This window comes from Branchiostoma lanceolatum, chromosome 9 (genome assembly GCF_035083965.1).
Source record: "Branchiostoma lanceolatum isolate klBraLanc5 chromosome 9, klBraLanc5.hap2, whole genome shotgun sequence".
Lineage (NCBI taxonomy): Eukaryota > Metazoa > Chordata > Leptocardii > Amphioxiformes > Branchiostomatidae > Branchiostoma > Branchiostoma lanceolatum.
Window position 1 is genome coordinate 1,470,505 of NC_089730.1, and position 17,533 is coordinate 1,488,037.

At 40.9% G+C, this 17,533-nt stretch overlaps 2 long non-coding RNA genes across 4 annotated transcripts; both read right to left on the reverse strand.

Annotated features, from left to right (window-relative positions):
• Window positions 1-2,340: 2,340 nt before the first annotated feature.
• LOC136441712 (uncharacterized) lies at window positions 2,341-3,523 on the reverse strand. The gene is made up of 2 exons (XR_010756922.1): window positions 3,434-3,523; window positions 2,341-3,084 (listed from the first exon to the last, which is right to left on the reverse strand). It is a non-coding gene; the product is annotated as an uncharacterized lncRNA (long non-coding RNA).
• A 2,212-nt stretch (window positions 3,524-5,735) lies between these two features.
• On the reverse strand, window positions 5,736-17,081 carry LOC136441711 (uncharacterized). Of its 3 annotated transcripts, none has more exons than XR_010756919.1 (4): window positions 16,846-17,081; window positions 16,385-16,530; window positions 6,796-6,916; window positions 5,736-6,447 (listed from the first exon to the last, which is right to left on the reverse strand). It is a non-coding gene; the product is annotated as an uncharacterized lncRNA (long non-coding RNA). The 3 variants fall into 3 exon arrangements; XR_010756921.1 differs by lacking the exons at window positions 16,385-16,530; window positions 16,846-17,081 and adding exons at window positions 9,678-9,750; window positions 10,065-10,187; XR_010756920.1 differs by lacking the exons at window positions 16,385-16,530; window positions 16,846-17,081 and adding exons at window positions 9,605-9,750; window positions 10,065-10,187.
• Window positions 17,082-17,533: the final 452 nt, after the last annotated feature.

Sequence of the window (17,533 nt, forward strand, 5' to 3'; positions counted from 1 at the left end):
TGTGAGACCTGTAGGAATCCTTACTTTCTCTTACCTGGTCCATAGTCAAAGGACATTTACCTTCCACTCCTGTAATGGTCTTTACCTGGTCTTACCTGGTCCATAGTCAAAGGAAACACACCTGCCACACCTGTAAGGGTCCCAACTTGGTCTTACCTGGTCCATAGTCTGTCGTCCCTTTATTCAGTTATTCTCCTTGGAAGATTTTGACAAAAGCACCAATGCAGTTCCAGTATAATATACCAGGGGCCCAAAATCGACCTTGGCTTTGTTCTCCCAACACCTACCCACATACCAAATATCTTTACAATCCATCCAGACGTTCTTGAGTTATGCTGACTACAAGCATCCGGACACACACACACAATAAAGAAAACAAGCCAACACACACAAACACGCTTAAAACAATATCTCCATGAAACAGGACTTACACATTTACGTAATATATGCTTGGTCATAAACACCTTTATCTAACTAACACATGTTGCAATATTGACAGTCCTATCATTTTCCACTTAATGGCGCTTTTGCATTAATTATGCAAATTATGAATTTTTTTGCATAATTGGTATCTGTTGATGTCATACTTGCCATGAACTACATATGTTACATGCATTTGAGCTGTACAATGGAAAACACTGCAAATATAAATTTTCCTCATTATCTATGCAAATAAAGTCCCAATTAGCATAATTTGCACATCATTGTGTACATCTCTGTCTAAGCTATCTGCATACTAAATATCATAGACATCTGTCGTTCCTTTGTTACGTTATTCTCCTTAGAATATTTCCACAATAACGCCCCTGCAGTTCTAGAGCAAGCTGTTAGGGGGCCCAAATCTACATTACTTCTTTATTACATCACAAGCTATCAGCCACCTAAAAATCAAGACCATAGCACGTCCAGGTCAAAAGATACAAAAACGGAAGTTCTGCTGCGGTACCAAGGTCACATACCAGGGGGGGCCCAAAATCGACCTTGAACTTCGGCTTCACAAGACCTGCCCACATCCCAAATATCATCGTAATCCATCAAGAGGTTCTTGGGTTATGCTGACTACAGTCGTGCGGAGACACAAACAGACAAACAAACAGACAGACACACCGAAAACTATATCTCCATTTTTCATGGAGATAAAAATGTCAATTTCATACTGTTCATACTGTTCCAATACGAACAGTATTAAATACGAAGTGTATCGGGAGGAGTAGGGGGCGAGGAGGAGTGGTGTTCGCTCCTGTGTACAAAATATCAGCAGGGAGCTAATCCTCCGAAAAGAGGAGGAGGAGGAGGATCCCTCCCGTGTGCAAAAATCCTCCGGGCATGCCTCCGTTGCAGTCCTTTTCCCCGCGGCTTTTTACAGGTTTTGCGATTACAGGTTTGCGATAGCAAAACCTGTTCTATTTTTGCATCCAAGGATGGGGGCCGCCATGTTGAATGTGACCATTTTATTGGGAGGGGTGTTTTCTGTCGCTAAAGTTGGGTGTGACTATTTTGACGGAGGGGTATTTTTCTTTTTTTCTTTTTTGTGTTCTTGCTATTTTTTTTCTTGCTGTGGGTTGGGTGTGACCATTTTTTTTTTACTGGAGGGATTTTTTTCACTAATGTGTGGGTGTGATAGATGGAAGTTATTAATGTGGTGGTGTTGAGACCTTGCCGTTGGCACAAATGGACACAAAGCCCACTGTACTAAAGGACGAGCAAGGTCCACTGAGCATCATGTTGTTGTGGTCTTGTCGAAAAGTAAGGGACGACAAGATCGCTAACGATAGAGGGTTAATATAGATTTGTTATTTAATGTGATGTTGGATTAGAAAGTGTTGGAATCCATGATATTGGGGGTGGTTTTTGTCGCTAATGTTGGTTCCCTATATTCTTCCTAGTTTTGGGTTAGGTGCGACCATTTTGACCGGAGGGGGATTTTTGCCACTAATGTTAGGTGTAAGAGATGAATGTTATTAGTGTGGTGGTGTTGTGACCTTGCCGTTGACACAATTGGACACAGGGCCCACTGTACTAAAGGACGAGCAAGGTCCACTGAGCATCATGTTGTTGTGGTCTTGTCGAAATGTAAGGGACGACAAGATCCCCAACAATAGAGGGTTAATATGTTGGTACAGCGCCATCAGGCGGGGTAGCAGGGAATTGCGCGGACACGTGACTCGACCCGACCAATAGCCTCAGACAGAGTCTTGCGCGATCTCGATTTGTTATGTAATGTGATGTTGGATTAGAAAGTGTTGGAGTCAGTAATATTGGGCGTGATTGATCGGAGGGATGTTTTTGTTGCTAATGTTAGTTTACGACCACATCAATGATAAAGAAATGACACAGAAACAAGGATTCCGGCACACTTAGCAAGGTGCACACTTACCGTTATAAAACTGACTGATTGTGACTTCATAATGTTGGCTAATTACTACGATCCTTACTGAAGGTCTCTATTGCTCTTTTGACCTAAACTTCCTTGCCTTTGAAATCTCTTGTCTTTATACTGTCTTACTCTGCTTACACAACATTGATTACTTAATCGCTTCGCTGCAGTCCACTTAAACAAACGAATACCCGTCAAAGATGTCAAATGATAACAATTATGGCACAACAATAGCAGACTAATTTTACAGTAACCGTTGCAAGTTCGGTAAGGAGTTTCACTGAAACTTCTTGGACATTAGTGACGGAGTAAAATGTTACTGCAGCTTGTGATTGCAATTGCATACACATTTGAATGGTGTTTCCACCATTCGTACATCCGGTTTGATTTGAGCTGTCATCGGCGAGGTTAACACTTGTATTTTCTTTGATATACATGCAAAATCAGCCACTAAAAGTCGCACAATAAAATAAACAATAGTATAGACAATACATATTCGTTTAGATCAAATTACGTGGACAACATGTGCACGTCAGCGTGTGAATTCTCTAAATCGTGTCAGGTTTTCCCCGGTTGTAACATGTACAGTGCATGCAATCATTTGGCTGCACACGGCTCTGATGCTGGTCAGGCGAGTGGTCAGGCATCCCCTGTGGCCTTCCACCCTCATGTTCTTGGCGACTGTAGAAGTAGATGGTTGATCAGTTCTGTGGAGAATTCGAACATAAATATTGATGATATTGTATCTTGGGACAAAGGAAATGTTTTGATGAACCTTCGTGGTCTGAGACAGTTAAGTAAATTAATGTTAAAATTTCTACGGTTTAAAGAAAATACTATAATCTGATTTAGTACACCCATATGACACACTAACTTACTCTTCTTATATTATGTATGGCAAGCTGGAGGCATGAAATGTAATGATTCATGTCAAATAGTTTTCTATAGTTGATAGTTGACCTTTCCAACGGTGTTGTCACATGAGCCGTTTTAAGAATAATTTTAACAAAAGTCAAAATCTGATTAACAACAAACAATATAAGAAAATCTCTTCACCTTCCTTTATTTCCTATGACATCTTTCACCCCATGCAGGCCAGCTGTGAGGGATCAGACATCTATAGCTGGTACACAGCTTGTATTTATTACAGGTTTGCGATAGCAAAACCTGTTCTGTTTTTGCATCCAAGGATGGGGGCCGCCATGTTGGATGTGACCATTTTATTGGGAGGGGTGTTTTTTGTCGCTTATGTTGGGTGTGACTATTTTGACGGAGGGGTGTTTTTCTTGCTAGTTTTCTTTTTTTGTGTGTTCTTGCTAATTTTTTTCTTGCTGTGGGTTGAGTGTGACCATGTTAACTGGAGGGATGTATTTTTCACTAATGTGTGGGTGTGATAGATGGAAGTTATTAGTGTGGTAGTGTTGTGACTTTGCCGTTGGCACAAATGGACACAAGGCCCACTGTACTAAAGGACGAGCAAGGTCCACTGAGCATCATGTTGTTGTGGTCTTGTCGAAAAGTAAGGGACGACAAGATCCCCAACGATAGAGGGTTAATATAGATTTGTTATTTAATGTGATGTTGGATTAGAAAGTGTTTGAATCGACAATATTGGGGGTGGTTTTAGTCGCTAATGCTGGTTCCCTATATTTTTCCTAATTTCGGGTTAGGTGTGACCATTTTGATCGGAGGGGTGTTTTTTGCCACTAATGTTAGGTGTAAAATAGGAATGTTATTAGTGTGGTGGTGTTGTGACTTTGCCGTTGGCACAAATGGACACAAGGCCCACTGTACTAAAGGACGAGCAAGGTCCACTGAGCATCATGTTGTTGTGGTCTTGTCGAAAAGTAAGGGACGACAAGATCCCCAACGATAGAGGCCGAGGGTTAATAAAGATTTGTTATTTAATGTGATGTTGGATTAGAAAGTGTTGGAATCGGCAATATTGGGGGTGGTTTTTGTCGCTAATGTTGGTTCCCTATATCTTTCCTAGTTTCGGGTTAGGTGCGACAATTTTGACCGGAGGGGTGGTTTTTGCCACTCATTTTATGATTAAGAGATGAATGTTATTAGTGTGGTGGTGTTGTGACTTTGCCGTTGGCACAAATGGACACAAGGCCCACTGTACTAAAGGACGAGCAAGGTCCACTGAGCATCATGTTGTTGTGGTCTTGTCGAAAAGTAAGGGACGACAAGATCCCCAACGATAGAGGCCGAGGGTTAATAAAGATTTGTTATGTAATGTGACGTTGGATTAGAAAGTGTTGGAATCGACAATATTGGGGGTGGTTTTTGTCGCTAATGTTGGTTCCCTATATCTTTCCTAGTTTCGGGTTAGGTGCGACAATTTTGACCGGAGGGGTGGTTTTTGCCACTCATTTTAGGTGTAAGAGATTAATGTTATTAGTGTGGTGGTGTTGTGACTTTGCCGTTGGCACAAATGGACACAAGGCCCACTGTACTAAAGGACGAGCAAGGTCCACTGAGCATCATGTTGTTGTGGTCTTGTCGAAAAGTAAGGGACGACAAGATCCCCAACGATAGAGGCCGAGGGTTAATAAAGATTTGTTATTTAATTTGATGTTGGATTAGAAAGTGTTGGAATCGACAATATTGGGGGTGGTTTTTGTCGCTAATGTTGGTTCCCTATATCTTTCCTAGTTTCGGGTTAGGTGCGACAATTTTGACCGGAGGGGTGGTTTTTGCCACTCATTTTAGGTGTAAGAGATTAATGTTATTAGTGTGGTGGTGTTGTGACTTTGCCGTTGGCACAAATGGACACAAGGCCCACTGTACTAAAGGACGAGCAAGGTCCACTGAGCATCATGTTGTTGTGGTCTTGTCGAAAAGTATGGGACGACAAGATCCCCAACGATAGAGGGTTAATATAGATTTGTTATTGAATGTGATGTTGGATTAGAAAGTGTTGGAATCGATGATATTTGGGGTGGTTTTTGTCACTAATGTTGGTTCCCTATATCTTTCCTAGTTTTGGGTTAGGTGCGACCATTTTGACCGGAGGGGTGGTTTTTGCCACTCATTTTATGATTAAGAGATGAATGTTATTAGTGTGGTGGTGTTGTGACTTTGCCGTTGGCACAAATGGACACAAGGCCCACTGTACTAAAGGACGAGCAAGGTCCACTGAGCATCATGTTGTTGTGGTCTTGTCGAAAAGTAAGGGACGACAAGATCCCCAACGATAGAGGGTTAATATAGATTTGTTATTTAATGTGATGTTGGATTAGAAATTGTTGGAGTCAGTAATATTGGACGTGATTGATCGGAGGGATGGTTTTTGTTGCTAATGTTAGTTTACGACCACATCAATGATAAAGAAATGACACAGAAACAAGGATTCCCGCACACTTAGCAAGGTGCACACTTACCGTTATAAAACTGACTGATTGTGACTTCATAATGTTGGCTAATTACTACGATCCTTACTGAAGGTCTCTGTTGCTCTTTTGACCTAAACTTCCTTGCCTTTGAAATCTCTTGTCTTTCTACTGTCTTACTCTGCTGACACAACATTGATTACTTTATCGCTTCGCTGCAGTCCACTTTAACAAACGAATACCCGTCAAAGATGTCAAAGAATAACAATTATGGCACAACAATAGCAGACTAATTTTACAGTACCGTTGCAAGTTCGGTAAGGAGTTGCACTGAAACTTCTTGGACATTATGTGACGGAGTAACATGTTACTGTTACTTGTGATTGCAATTGCATACACATTTGAATGGTGTTTCCACCATTCGTACATTCGGTTTGATTTGAGCTGTCATCGGCGAGGTTAACACATTTTCTTTGATATACATGCAAAATCAGCCACTAAAAGTCGCACAATAAAATAAACAATAGTATAGACAATACATATTCGTTTAGATCAAATGAAGTGGACAACATGTGCACGTCAGCGTGTGAATTCTCTAAATCGTGTCAGCTTTTCTCTGGCTGTAACAGCGCAATCATTTGGCTGCACACGGCTCTGATGCTGGTCAGGCATCCCCTGTGGCCTTCCTCCCTCATGTTCTTGGCGACTGTAGAAGTAGATGGTTGATCAGTTCTGTGGAGAATTCGAACATAAATATTGATGATATTGTATCTTGGGACAAAGCAAATGTTTTGATGAACCTTCGTGGTCTGAGAGAGTTAAGTAAATTAATGTTAAAATTTCTACGGTTTAAAGAAAATACTATAATCTGATTTAGTACACCCATATGACACACTAACTTACTCTTCTTATATTATGTATGGCAAGCTGGAGGCAAAAATGTAATAATTCATGTCAAATAGGTTTCTATAGTTGATAATTGACCTTTCCAACGATGTTGTCACATGAGCTGTTTTAAAAATGATTTTAACAAAAGTCAAAATCTGATTAACAACAAACAATATAAGAAAATCTCTTCACCTTCCTGTACTTCCTATGACATCTTTCACCCCATGCCAGCCAGCTGTGAGGGATCAGACATCTGAAGCTGGTACACAGCTTGTATTTATTCCTACCAGTTTCCACCAAGGTCTGCTGCATGCTGTGACGGAAGGAAACATATATTAGGAATATCCAGTATAGTTGAGCAGGTATGAGCAGCTGGGAAATATAAAGCTATCATCTGACTGACGAATATGACGAATATGATCTGCAACATGATCTGCTACGACGGTATCGCTACCAATCATCATCCGAATTGTTCTAAATGGCATTTATCAAAAATTGGCCGCGGACAGAACAAAGCCCACTGGCTCTTTATCGAAAAGTACGATTGAGAGGAAACATAACATTAGAACCGTTTATAATAATGCATATATAAACATTTAGAACATGTCCATGACTGAGTAAACAAACTGCTTGTAAGGTCACCGCTATTTTTTCTTTCCTGTGATAACACTTAACAGTGACAGCATATCCCCAGTAGTTATTTTTGCTGTCTGAAAGACTGACCAGCAGGGTCATGGCTGGTGACCCACACTCAGCCGCGACTTTAAAGTAAACTGTCAGTTCTAGAAACCTGTTACCTAATGCTGAATCAGCTGCGTTCTCTTGACGATGCAAATTTACAGACATGAGGATCAGGATCCTTATAACAAGGCTGACCTCAAGGGTTGTGTGAACAGGTATAGGGATATCTCAAAAGTGACATTTCAATGAACTGTATGACATTGGGTCACACAGTTTGACGACCTGAATTAGAGAAGATATTTGATATCCTATGTGTATCTCTCCGTCTGGATTACACATGACAACATTTACGGATCATGATCAGAAGAGGAATATAGATGATCATATAGTATGACTCATGTAAATTAGTTTTGTCGTTTTTTTCTGAATACCATGTCCTCCAGATGATTTATGTTACACATGTTTTGGGACAGAAATACAGGGACATGAACAACAAGGGGTTAACTAAATACGTGTAATTCTTCTCATTAAAGTGACAAGTTTAAAACTTAAATACCGGCTGTTTTACACATGCCCGTCTGTAAATACTCTAAGGGACAGCTACTTAACCCGGGGTACCAGGTTCAACATACAAACATCTCTACTGCTTCCGCCCGCCTGGCGTCACCATAGCAACCTTGCAGACGACAGTAACCTTACCGCGACAGGTCGCTCTAAGGAGGATGTGGGGCATGGATGTAAATACTTGCGTGGAATGGATCCGTCTAGCTTACTGTCGCCGAAGGTCATGGTGAGAATTTCAAACTATTTTGCTTAAAAAGAAACTACGCAACTGTCGATCATGGCAAACAAAGTTACGCACACTTGCCAAGTCGGAACTATCAAAGACATGTTCAGTGGAAACTCTCGATGTACGGGGAATAGTGCATACGCTATATACAAATCGGCATGGGGGATACCTGATCTATCTTCTTATCACAGCTCAACGGGACACACCTGATAAATTAATTTTAAAGGTCATTCATAATGTGATCGATTATACCTGTGCCTTCAGCTTTTTGAAAATAAGTTTTAACAGGGGAATAGGAGGCGATGTTCTAAATCAGCGTTACTGATACAGGGCGGGGTTAACTTGCTCTTTATAAACAATGGAAAATAAAAAGTGCCACCAGTCGAAGTGGGGCATTTGAAGTTTTCAACATTCGGTGTTACTTTCGCTATTTTCTCAAACAACACAGATTGATGATTTGGTTTATTTCATATCATTAAAAAGTATCACAGTTTCGCAGTGCACGCGACGTGTGCACTGAATTGAACTGGGACTAGATTGCGCCAGAAACCACCCCGGACACTACAGCACGCGTTCGCCTCAATGGGTTACTCACTTTAATATAGCGGCAAGAAAATATAGCGGTTTGGGGAAAATGGAGTAGGTCACGGTACTTAATTCTAACGGTGGGAACAAACATTACTGTCTCAAACATTAGTGAGGAAAAATTTGCAGTGATAACATTTTAGCTGTTGACTAATGACCGTTAAACCAGCTGAAATTAAGTTCCAGTTGACAAACAAGAATTACGGTATTGATATATACATATATGTTGCAAGTTGATATTAAACAATACATCAAATGAAAGGTAAGGTTGGGGCAATCATCACATAAATTTATGACGGATTGTAGGATAATCATTGACTATTCCATGATCACAGGGCTTTCGTAAAAGTTATAGTTTGTATGTATGTATAGATATAGTAGACCTTACGAAAGTCGCTGTACTTTTGTTGTGTCAATAAAGATTGTTGTATAACCCGGCCATCAATCAAGTCTACCGACAGAACAATACGCTTTATCTTTGAAACGAATAGATCTTGCCATACGATCCGATATTATACTACGTATACCCCAAAACCACTGGGGTGGCGACCCTACTGCGACCTAAAAACTGGAGGTGGCGACCTCACTGCGACCTAAGATTTGACAGAACGCTCACTGAATTTCATTGATTATTATAAACGAGTAATTTTACGCCTTGTGTATTTTGTTGTCCTTTCAGTCAGACATCTACATTCTGCATGATATCCCAAGCATGAAGTCAATGATTACACAAATCCAACTTAGGTCGCAGCAAAGTCGCAGCGCGATCGCCGTCTAGTGGAATGGGGGCCTTAGTGCGATCGCCGTACGACTGTAAATACAGAATATAGTTTCTCAATTCTTAAAATTCAGCACCAGGTTGATTTGTATTCTTAACTCTGCTGCATGTTCAAAAACAGAAGAGCTTCAGCCAATCGTTTGCCAAAAAAGTAGGTTTCTGCTTACCCTGCTATTCATAGTTCCTCCAAGACCCAGTAACACCACGAGCGTGTGTGGATTGTATTCTGCGGCGGTTTACCTTCGCGGTGTCGGCCCTGCCGCCCAGGTTCAGGTTCGTCGCTTGCTTCTGGGAGAGTGGGCCGTCTCTAGACCTGTCAAACATATTTATACGGACATCAACTTTTTTTTACATTTTGGGAGTGGTTACACAACTGAACTGACCAATCAGTTATATGATCTAGAGATGCAATGTTAATATTCAAAACAGTTTAAGACGAAACAACACTGAGGTCGAGGTCACGCCATGTAGTGAAAGTAGACTACATGTGACGTCAGCGACAAAATGAACAGTAAGGGTAACAAACAAGACATACGTACTCTTACTAGAAACTCTAGGCTCTACCAAAGTACAATTCGTTCTTATAGCAAGGTAGTATATAGATAGAAATGGAAAGGGTTCACACACCTTTTCTGTATCCATTCGCATCTTCGTTTTGATCAACACTGCTGCACCAGAAACCAGCCACCAAATAACCAAATTGAAAAGGGTTCTTTGTTCCCACGCGTCTGTGACCTTGTGCCTGTAATTGGCAGCCTGGCCCTGTTTCAAGGACAGTCTACTGGCGGCGGCACATGGGAAGTTAACTGATACCTATTCTGTCTGGACATGTTTGGATCAACAGTACAGGAGTCGGTGGCCTTGGAATGCACACGCCAATGTACTGCGTCAGGGTGTAACCGAAGAAATGCATGTTTATATGTGTGTAATATCTTTATTTTCATGCTTAAAGATTATGACGTATACATGGCAAGAGTGACGGACCAAGGGTTACGGTGACGGATTAAGGTTTATGGTGACGGATTAAGGGCAAGGGTATCGGACTAAGGGCTATGGTGACAGATTAAGGGTTATGGTGACGGATTAAGTACTATGGTGACGGGATAAGGGCAAGGTTGAGGGATTAAAGGCTTTCCTGACAGATTAAAGATTGTTATGACGTATACGTATACAGGGCAAGACTGACGAATCAAGGGTTACGGTGACGTATTAAGGGTTATGGGGATGGATCATTGACTATTGTGATTGATTAAATGTATCGAATTAAGGGTTATGTTGTCGGATTAAGGGTTATGGTGACGGATTAAGGGTAAGGATGACAGATTAAGGGAAAGGGTGACGGATTATGGTCTCTGATGGTGGATTTAAGGACACGCTGATGGATAAAGGTTTGTGGTGATGGATAATGGGTTGTGGTGACGGATTAAGTGCTATGTTGAGGGGATTAAGGGCAACGCTAACGGATTAAAGACTTTCCTGACGGATTAAAGATTATCATGACGTATTAAGAGCAAGAGTGACGTATTTAGGGTTGTGGGAACGGATAAGGATTATTGGGTCGCATTATTGGCTATGGTGACGGATTAACGGCAACGGTGAAGTATTAAGACTTTCGTGACGGATTAAGGCTTATGGTGACGGAGTAAGGGCTAGGATGATGGATTAAGGGTTACAGTGATGGATTAATGATAAGGATGACGGATTAAGAGAAAGGGTGACGGATTAGGGTCTCCGATGGCGGATTAAAGGATACGCTTGACGGCTAAAGGTTTATGGTAACGGATTAAGGGAAAGAGTCATGGATTAAAGCCTATGGTGACGTATTAAGGGTTGTGGTGAAAGATTAAGTGCTATGTTGAGGGGATTAAGGGCAACGCTGACGGATTAAAGACTTTCCTGACGGATTAAAGATTATCATGACGTATTAAGGGCAAAAGTGACGTATTAAGGGTTGTGGTGACGGATTAAGTGCTATGTTGAGGGGATTAAGGGCAACGCTAACGGATTAAAGACTTTCCTGACGGATTAAAGATTATCATGACGTATTAAGAGCAAGAGTGACGTATTTAGGGTTGTGGGAACGGATAAGGATTATTGGGTCGCATTATTGGCTATGGTGACGGATTAACGGCAACGGTGAAGTATTAAGACTTTCGTGACGGATTAAGGCTTATGGTGACGGAGTAAGGGCTAGGATGATGGATTAAGGGTTACAGTGATGGATTAATGATAAGGATGACGGATTAAGAGAAAGGGTGACGGATTAGGGTCTCCGATGGCGGATTAAAGGATACGCTTGACGGCTAAAGGTTTATGGTAACGGATTAAGGGAAAGAGTCATGGATTAAAGCCTATGGTGACGTATTAAGGGTTGTGGTGAAAGATTAAGTGCTATGTTGAGGGGATTAAGGGCAACGCTGACGGATTAAAGACTTTCCTGACGGATTAAAGATTATCATGACGTATTAAGGGCAAAAGTGACGTATTAAGGGTTGTGGGGACGGATTAATGACTATGAGGTCGGATTACTGGCTATGGTGACGGATTAACGACAACAGTGAGGTATTTAAAAATTTCGTGACGGATTAAGGCTAATGGTGACGGAGTAAGGGCTACGGTGACGGATTAAGGGTTACAATGATGTATTAATGATAATGATGATGACGGATTAAGAGAAAGGGTGACAGAATATGGTCTGTGCTGTCGGATTAAGGGTCATGGCGACAGATTAAGAGTAAGGATGTTCATGTACCACCGGAAGAGTTCATTCTCCCAAGGGGGTGGCTTTTACAAAACAGTCCATTTCAAAACAGTCATTTCTTGCAAGGGGAGGGAGATGAAGTGAATTATGCTGTATTTCAACTACTTACTTAGAAATGTTACCTTTCCCCCACATAAGTTACACTAAAACGCAAACCTGTTAATATTTGCTGAAGCAGCTAATATTTATCTCTAGTTCCTACCAGTTTCCGCCAAGGTCTGCTGTGATGGAAGGAAACATATATTAGAAATAACCAGTATAGTTGAGCAGGTATGAGCAGCTGGGAAATATAAAGCTATCATCTGACTGACGAATATCTTCTGCAACATGTAATGTATCGCTACCAATCATCATCCGAATTATTCAAAATGGCATTGATCAAAAATTGGGCGCGGACAGAGCAAAGGCACTGGCTCTTTATCGAAAAGTACGATTGAGAGGAAACATAACAAGGAACCTTTTATAATACATATATAAACATTTAGAACTTGTCCATGACTGAGTAAACAAACTGCTTGTAAGGTCACCGCTGTTTTGACTTTCCTGTGATAGCAGTGACAGCATATATCCCCAGTAGTTATTTTTGCTGCCTGAAAGACTGACCGGCAGGGTCACGGCTGGTGACCCACACTCAGCCGCGACTTTAAAGTAAACCGTCAGTCTAGAAACCTGTACCCTAATGCTGAATCAGCGCTAGCTGCGTTCTCTTGACGATGCAAATTTACAGACATGAGGCTCAGGATCCTAATAACAAGGCTGACCTCAAGGGTTGTGTGAACAGGTATAGGGATATCTCAAAAGTGACATTTCAATGAACTGTATGACATTGGGTCACACAGTTTGACGACCTGAATTAGAGAAGATATTTGATATCCTATGTGTATCTCTCCGTCTGGATTACACGTGACAACAAGAGGAATATAGATGATCATATAGTATGAATCATATAAATTAACATTTAGTTTTGTCATTATTCCATATCAAGCGATGTTCCTTACACATGTCACACGATTTAAAATCCTATAATGAATGCAGATTATTTATGAACTGTCTTGTGTCATTTATGCAAACGAGACATTTATTTGCAAAATAAACATATAGTTACTGTATGCATGTTCTTGATTGACGTATCCAAAATACGTGCTGTATAGGTGCTGGTGTGTGTCTGAAAAGTGACACTTCCCTGAACTGGATGACATTGGGTCATACAGATTGACGACCTGAATTGGAAAAGATACCGCATATTGTTTCCCTCCATCTGGTTTACACATGTAATACCGTATGTGTGTTGTGCAGGTGCCAGTATGCGTCGTTTGGAGACTTACGTTTTCTCTCTATACCATGTCCCCTAGAGGCCTGGTGTGCCCCAGTTTTGGGACAGAAGTTGTCAGGACAAACAAAAAAGGGTTATCTAAGCCAATTAATTGAATACGGACGTGAGTATTGCCCGTACGGTGATATCTGAAAAGTGACATTGCCATGAACTGTATGACATTGGGTCATACAGATTGACGACCTGAATTGGAAAAGACATTCGATATCCCACGATGTTCCTCATCATCTGTATTACACATGTGACAATATTTACTGATCAAAGGGAGAATATAGACTATTTGTCCATCGGAAGTATGGATTATGAAAATTGACGTTTAGTTTTGTGATTTTTTTATATCAAGCGATGTTCCGGTTTACTTTTATTACACATAAAACACTATCGAAAGCCCTATAGTATATGCAGATGATTTATGAACTGTTTTGCACCAATTATGCAAGTTAGACAATCATTTGCAAAATCAACATTTAGTTATGAACGTTCTTGATTGACGTGTCCAAAATATGTGTTGCACACGTGCCGTTATGCGTCGTTTTGGGACTTACGTTTTGTCTGAATTCCATGTCCCCTAGAGACCTGGTGTGCCCCAGTTTTGGGACAGAGAAACTCGTATAAAGAATTATCTAAGCCAATCAATTGAATGTGGACGTGGTAATTGCCGGTAAAGATATCGGATATCTGAAAAGTGACATTTCCATGAACTATATGACATTGAGACCTGAATTGGAAAAGATATTCGATATCCCACAATGTTTCAGAAGGAGGAATACAGATAATTTGTCCATTTTAGTATGAATTATGCAAATTAACGTTTAGTTTTGCAATTTTTCGATATCAAGCAATGTTCCTGTTTTCTTTTGTTCCACTTGTCACACGATTGAAAGTCCTAAAATTAATGCCAATGATTTATGAATTGTTTTGCATTATTTATGCCAATTAGACAATCATTTGGAAAATTAACATTTCATGTTCTTCATTGAAGTATCTCAAATATGTGTTGTACAGGTGCCGTTATGAGTACTTTTTTTTCTAAATACCATGTCCTCCAGATGATTTATGTTACACATGTTTTGGGACAGAAATACAGGGACATGAACAAAAAGGGGTTATCTATTCTAAATACGTGTTATTCTTCTCATTAAAGTGACAAGTTTAAAACTTAAATACCGGCTGTTTTACACATGTCTGTCTGTAAATACTTTAAGGGACAGCTACTTAACCCGGGGTACCAGGTTCAACATACAAACATCTCTACCGCTTCCGCCCTCCTGGCGTCGCCATAGCAACCTTGCAGACGACAGTAACCTTACCGCGACAGGTCGCTCTAAGGAGGATGTGGGGCATGGATGTAAATACTTGCGTGGAATGGATCCGTCTAGCTTACTGTCGCCGAAGGTCATGGTGAGAATTTCAAACTATTTTGCTTAAAAAGAAATTACGCAACTGTCGATCATGGCAAACAAATTTACGCACACTTGCCAAGTCGGAACTATCAAAGACATGTTCAGTGGAAACTCTCGATGTACGGGGAATGGTGCATACGCTATTTACAAATCGGCACGGGGGATACCTGATCTATCTTCTTGTCACAGCTCAACGGGACACCGGACACACCTGATAAATTAATTTCAAAGTTCATTCATAATGTGATCGATTATACCTGTGCCTTCAGCTTTTTGAAAATAAGTTTTAACAGGGGAATAGGAGGCGATGTTCTAAATCAGCGTTACTGATACAGGGGTTAACTTGCTCTTTATAAACAATGGAAAATAAAAAGTGCCACTAGTCGAAGTGGGGCATTTGAAGTTTTCAACATTCGGTGTTACTTTTGCTATTTTCTCAAACAACACAGATTGCGCCAGACAACACCCCGGACACTACAGCACGCGTTCGCCTCAATGGGTTACTCACTTTAATATAGCGGCAAGAAAATATAGTGGTTTGGGGAAAATGGAGTAGGTCACGGTACTTAATTCTAACGGTGGGAACAAACATTACTGTCTCAAACATTAGTGATGAAAAATTTGCGGTGATAACATTTTAGCTGTTGACTAGTGACCGTTAAACCAGCTAAAATTAAGTTCCAGTTGACAAACAAGAATTACGGTATTGATGTATACATATATGTTGCAAGTTGATATTCAACAATACATCAAATGAAAGGTAAGGTTGGGGGAATCATCACATAAATTTAAGACGGATTGTAGCATGATCATTGACTATTCGACGATCACAGGGCTTTCGTAAAAGTTATTGTATGTATGTATGTATAGATATAGTAGAGGTATAGTGTCAATAAAGATTGTTGTATAACCCGGCCATCAATCAAGTCTACCGACAGAACACTACGCTTTATCTTTGAAACGAATAGATCTTGCGGACATAATTCATACATGTAATGATTTGCTATACGATCCGATATTATACCACGCATACCCCAAAACCACTGGGGTGGCGACCTCACTACGACCTAAAAACTGGAGGTGGCGACCTAAAATTTGACAGAGCGCTCACTGAATTTCATTGATAATTATAAACGAGTAATTTTACGCCTTGTGTATTTTGTTGTCCTTTCAGTCAGACCGTCTACATTCTGCATGATATCCCAAGTATGAAGTCAATGATTACACAAATCCAACTTAGGTCGCAGCAAAGTCGCAGCGAGATCGCCGTCTAGTGGAATGGGGGCCTTAGTGCGATCGCCGTACGACTGTAAATACAGAATATAGTTTCTCAATTCTTAAAATTCAGCACCAGGTTGATTTGTATTCTTAAGTGTAAAAACTCTGCGGCATGTTGAAAAACAGAAGAGCTTCAGCCAATCGTTTGCCAAAAAAGTAGGTTTCTGCTCACCCAGCTATTCATAGTTCCTCCAAGACCCAGTAACACCGCGAGCGTGTGTGGAATGTATTCTGCGGCGGTTTACCTTCGCGGTGTAGGCCCTGCCGCCCAGGTTCAGGTTCGTCGCTTGCTTCTGGGAGAGTGGGCCGTCTCTAGACCTGTCAAACATATTTATACGGACAACTTTTTTTTACATTTTGGGAGTGGTTACACAACTGAACTGACCAATCAATTATATGATCCAGAGATGCAATGTTAATATTCAAAACAGTTTAAGACGAAACAACACTGAGGTCGAGGTCACGCCACGTAGTGAAAGTAGACTACATGTCAGCGACAAAATGAACAGTAAGGGTAACAAACAAGACATACGTACTCTTACTAGAAACTCTAAGCTCTACCAAAGTACAATTCGTTCTTATTATAGTTATAGCAAGGTAGTATACAGATAGAAATTGAAAGGGTTCACACACCTTTTCTGTATCCATTCGCATCTTCGTTTTGATCAACACTGCTGCACCAGAAACCAGCTACACACACAGCTCTCCAGCCACCAAATAACCAAATTGAAAAGGGTTCTTTGTTCCCACTTCTCTGTGACCTTGTGTCTGTAATTGGCAGCCTGGCCCTGTTTCAAGGACAGTCTGCTGGCGGCGGCACATGGGAAGTTAACTGATACATCTTGGTCATGTCTGGGTCAACAGTACAGGAGTCTTACGGTGGCCTTGGAATGCACACGCCAATGTACTGCGTCAGGGGGTAACCGAAGAAATGCATGTTTATGTGTGTGTCATATCCTTATTTTCATGCATTATTATGACGTATAAATGGCAAGAGTGACGGACCAAGGGTTACGGTGACGGATTCAGGTTTATGGTGACGGATTAAGGGCAAGGGTATCGGACTAAGGGCTATGGTGACAGATAAAGGGTTATGGTGACGGATTAAGTGCTATGGTGAAGGAATAAGGGCAAGGCTGAGGGATTAAAGGCTTTCCTGACGGATTAAAGATTGTTATGACGTATACAGGGCAAGAGTGACGAATCAAGGGTTACGGTGACGTATTAAGGGTTATGGGGATGGATCATTGGCTATGGTGATGGATTAAAGGCAACGATGAGGGATTTAAGACTTTCGTAACGAATTAAGGGTTATACTGTC